This window comes from Anas acuta, chromosome 2 (genome assembly GCF_963932015.1).
Source record: "Anas acuta chromosome 2, bAnaAcu1.1, whole genome shotgun sequence".
NCBI classification, from domain to species: Eukaryota; Metazoa; Chordata; class Aves; order Anseriformes; family Anatidae; genus Anas; species Anas acuta.
The window spans coordinates 44556575-44561788 of record NC_088980.1 but is presented as its reverse complement, the minus strand read 5'-3'; the positions used below and the strand labels follow the sequence as shown (position 1 = coordinate 44561788).

The 5214-nt window shown below is 42.4% G+C and overlaps 1 long non-coding RNA gene across 1 annotated transcript; it reads right to left on the bottom strand.

Annotated features, from left to right (window-relative positions):
- Positions 1-894: 894 nt before the first annotated feature.
- Positions 895-4515, bottom strand: LOC137851706 (uncharacterized). Its single transcript, XR_011093376.1, has 2 exons — positions 4223-4515; positions 895-2828 (listed from the first exon to the last, which is right to left on the bottom strand). It is a non-coding gene; the product is annotated as an uncharacterized lncRNA (long non-coding RNA).
- Positions 4516-5214: the final 699 nt, after the last annotated feature.

Genomic DNA, 5214 nt, shown 5'->3' with positions numbered 1-5214 from the left:
GAAGAAAGAAAAAGAATTAAACCTTGTGTTCTTCCTTCATCCCTTACTGTTGGCCTCTCTTACTCCCTTGCACAAGAAACAATAATTAATAATAAATAGTGAATAATGTTGCAAGCTGAGAATTACAGGACTTTAAAGTTTTTGTCCACATTATCATTTGGCTTTCACTTTATCCTTTAGGAACTGAGTGCAAAAAAGCACAAGCTGAAAACATCACTAAAAGAGATTTTTACATATCTGAACTCCTAATTCAAATTAGGAACCATAGGAATTCAGATAACCATAGGAGTTCAGAAAACCATATTTTTGTATTTCATCTTTGATATTTTTGTAGAAGTTCATTGCTTGCTGAATACAACATAGCTCCAATGAAAGTCTGCAATTTCTAGATACATGAGCACTCTAGAGAAGGTTAGATAATCGGTTTCTGTCTCTTGATCTCTAAGCATTAAAAAAAAATTTAAAAAGGTATGCAACCTTTTACAGCATGACTGGGATCCAAAAGATGTTGTGCAGCTCTTTCATGCAGAGATTACCTCATGAATGTTCATGACTGGGAGATCAGGAATGCTTCAGTGCCTCAACCAGCATGAATTAGCACTGAATTTGTGAAATGACACCCTCTGATCTGCTCTTCACCTTCCTTCTCAGTTCTTGGAGAGCCAAAGGTGACATAAATGTGCCACAGGCTTCAAGAGCAGGATACTGAATTAGGAAGGGCCATGCCAATGCCAAGGGTTGGGCTGGAGAAGGTGAAATGTCACAGACAGCAGAGAAGACAGTTTTCAGTCTTGCGACTTGCAGAGTGAAATTTCATTTTGCAAACAGTTTAACTGAGCTAAATTCAATGGTAGTTGCTAATGATGTCCCTTTTACTATATGTCACTCCAAAAAATACAACTGCAAGAGTTATATCATGTTTGCAAACAGTTTTTGTATACTATGGAACCAGTAATGCTAACACCACATACAAATGACCTTAATTGTTGATGTCTCTTCATCATTAGTCTCAGAACACAATGTGAGAGAGAATTAAAGTCAAGTTTAGTTGCCAGTTGGCAGAAATACTTCCCAGTCGTTCTTAGGAAATGTTATGCTATGTTTTATATATTCCCTCCACATTTTTATGCTATGACCTGTCCATGCCAGTAAATGTCCCATTTGATGGAAATGCTACATTCCAGCAATTCTGCAGTTTCTCCCATGCCAACAGCTGTCCTTGCGTGGAGTTGGAGCTGGTGTCCACATCTCAGCCACTCAGGCTTCTGGGAAAACAGCTCAGCTGCGAGGAAGAGCCAAGTAAGAAATGTCTTGGAGAAGCCTTGCCTGGATCTTCTGCCCTTTCCTTCAGGGGGCTGCACTGCAGCATGGTCTCTTGCTCTCAGAGAGCTAGTTCTCAGTCCCTGTCTCCTAAAGCAGAACATTGAAAAAACTGATATTGACCAATCTCTTTAAAATTCATGGCAGTAGTCACTGCCCAGCACCAGCAGAAAATGGGCATCTTTGAGTGCCAAGTACAAAAAGTTTTAGCAAGTGGCTCTGTAGAAGATCTTTGTCAATTCAGATAGCTGAAACGGGGTATTGTGTTTTATGTAACTTGTTATTTGTCTTTTACAGCTATTCCACTCAAGCAGCAAAATTCCAGTGTTTCTCCAGCTTTCTCTGTAGATCTGCTCTTGATTCACAGCATAACTGATAAAGTTGCTTAGGCCAAGCTTACTCTAAGAGTGTTCTTAGTATCAATGAAACCTGTAGTAATAGCTGAAATCATGACTATAAAAAGGGCTTAGTTTCCTTTGCTTTCATTCTGTCTGACAAGTCATAAATGTTCCATTTATTTCATCTAGAGCAATTAGTTTACTTATTAAATAACTGAATTGAAATTCTCCCACACATAGCAGAAGCGTAGCAACTGCAAGACTATTAGAAAGAACTTTAAATTTTCTCTTCTGTGAACTAAGCTAATAATCAAAGTATTCAATAAATGATGTTACTGAAAAACTTCAAAATAATTGTGCACAAGTGGCTAAAAAGTGTAATTAATTAGGAGTGTCTGCCTCTCTCAATGGACACAGAAAGAGCATTAATTCTATTGCTCTTTCAAAAGATTGGTGAAGGAGAAATTCTGTATTACTAAACAATGTTTTTAGAGACTATGAAAATAAGTATAAAGTTAGTTTTCTTATAAAAGTAGGCTGTTTATAAAACCCTAGTTAATTCTGATGAACAAGGTTTTAATTAAAGTTATGTGAACTTCAGAGGAAAGATACAGAAGCATGCACATGGCACACCACAACAACCTTGTTCAATAACAAGCCCACAGAAACCAGCTCTGAGTTGGCAGCAGACAACAAATGAAAAACAGCCCACACAAAGGGAAACAAAGTTGTCATGGAACAACAGCTGTGTCTCTTGGTCAGGCAGTTGGACTCAATGATCTTTCTAAGTCCCGTCCAACTATCCTATCCTGTCCCATTCTGTCCCGTCCTGTCCCGTCCCGTCCTGTCCTGTTTCTTTGTAATTCTATACTTGGGAGTGCCCATGTCCCCTTCCTTGGTTAACCATAAAGGATCACATGTACAGTATTTCTGCACAACCAAGATGAACTTCCCCATAGTTTTTGCATGAGGAATTTCGGAGAGCTGTGGGACTGCATTCAAGATGATTCTTCCAGTAACAGAGAGGAAGAGAAACAAGAAGCACCACACCAATGCTGCTTTGTGCCCCTGCTGGGACTGGATCCATCTTCCAGGACTGGAGTTAGCAAGCCATCCAGAGAGGTAAAGAAGCTTGGGATTGCTCTTCTGAAGATCACAGCAAGCAGGTAGCTGTTCAAACATACAAACAAACAAAACACCTAACCCAATATTTCTGAAGCCCTATCAGTCACAAGAGAGCACAAGTCTCTATTAGGCATATTCAGGAGGACATGGTCAACATATTGTATTTATTTCACTGCTACTTGTAAGTCTAAGGTTCATTGATCAGTTACATTTCTTTTACACTTTTTTCATTCAACTGTCTTGGAAAGTGGAACTCAAAATTGATTTTCAGGCATTAACACAAATATGTTGATTACATCTTGTTCCTCCCACTCACAGAACTAAATTTTTTCCATTTATCAAATCCAGTTGACTTGGCTTTTAGTTAGATTTTAAATATGTGAATTTCAAGAAAAGGATCACCCAGCATAGTCCTCATGCCTAAGTCTTGACAGTAAACACAATTAATACCAGTAGGAATAATACTGTTAGAGAAGATCAGGTTTAAGACCATCTAAGGAATCTGAAGGTGCACAAGTCCATGGGACCTGATAAGATATGTCCACAGGTCCTGATGGAACTGGCAGATAAAGTTGCTAAGCCACTATCTATCATATTTGAGAAGTCGTGGCAGTCTGGTGAAGTTCCCACTGACAGGAGAGTTAAGAAAACTAAGTCTTATATATCTTAACATATATTTATGTATACATGCATATATATATTAATGTGTATGCATATATTATAATATGTGAAAAGTATATGCATGACTGAGGTGTTCTGCACAGGTTTTTGTTGTTTTTGTTGTTGTTGTTGTTTTTTACATTGGGGATACTGGAAAGCATGTAACTAGTCATCCATTAATCAAATGATAATTATTATTAAAATCAAGAGAAAAGGGAAAAAAAAAAAAGACAGAACTGAATTCTGAACAGCAATTTACCTTTAATGAAAGGGCATGACTGTATATTAGGAATGCTGAGTAGATATATTTAACTGATACCATTTCCCATAAAAGATTTTAATCTTTTATTTTTGTTCTCTTTTTAGTAAACTGTGGTGAAAAGATGTTTACACAATACTAATAATAGATAATCTAACTTCTGATTTCAGAAGAGGTATTATGGATTAACCTGAAAGACAGTGAACCACCATGCAGCCAGCCACTTGTTCACTCCTTTAACCTCACAGTGGGATGGGGGAGAAAACTGAAGAAAGAAGTGCAAGAACTCATGGGCTGAGATAAGGACAGTATAAGAAAGAAAGAGAGAGAGAGACAGAGAGAGAGAGATGGGTGATGCAGTTAGACAGTTACATCACTTTTTGCATTTCACTGTTGATGAGGACACAACAAGAAACTGAGGAACTACTTATCACCCAGAAAGGTGGAAAATGGCCAGAGACAGTGGGAATGTGACTGAGAAATCTAGGGTTGTTTAGAGACAATCAAGAAACTTTCCCACCTCATGGCTGTTTCAGAAAGACGATGGAAATGAGCAGCGCCTCATTGGTTATGTGAAGTGGTGGCGTCCTATGCCATCTTCTGTGTCCGTGGTACAAGAAGGGCCTGTTTTTGACTCAGAAGGAGGCTCACAGAAGGGATGGGAAGGAAGGGACCTCTTGAGGTCCTTCCTTAAGGACCTTCCTTAAGTCCCATCCTTAAGGATGCTGCAGGTTGCCAGGCCTGGTTCCGCAGCTGGCAGGCATTCTGTGCTGCCAGGCTTTTAGGAGACTTTTGCTGTCAGCCTTTTTTCCAGTCGGGCTAGGTCACCTTTGTGGCTGCTTGCATTTGAGCCATTCCTCATCAGGAGCAGACATCCCCAAACTAATTAGTGGCACAGGTGGTGGTAGAGGGCTGTGTTCAGCTCCCTCCCTCCCTCCCCCCCTCACCCTCCCCCCCAGTTAACCGATGCGGGAAGAAGTGCAGGCAGAGGCTGTGCAGGGTGGAAGAGTGGTAATTTATTCTTCCTGGGGGAATCGTGGCTGCCACCCCCAGCCCGTCCCCAGGTGAGGCCCGACCGCCTGCTCAGGCGGGGGGCCCGGCCTGCTGGCCCGCGTGGTCCCTGTTTACCGGCTGCTGCCGCCCCAGCCGCGCGTTGCGCTGGAACCTTCCGCGGGGTCTTCGGGTCAGGTTCACAATGGCAATGATGTGTCTGCGGCACATCGGGCAGGTGTTTCTTGCCTCCGCCCAGAGGTGGATGCACTCCAGGCAAAAGGAGTGCCTGCAGGGGTCCACGCGAGCTGCGCTGGACAGCGGGCCCAGGCAGATGGGGCACTCCTCGGGCTGCTCCTGCCGCCAGCTCATGGTTCCTGCAGCTGCCGCGATGTGGAACCGGTCGTCCTGTGGGGGAGGCTGCCCTGGTGCCAGGTGCTCAGCAGCAGCCCAGGGTTTTCAGCACCTTCCTCGCCTCGCGGGTTGCCGGCAGCACCTCGACGACTCACATGTCGCTGGCTG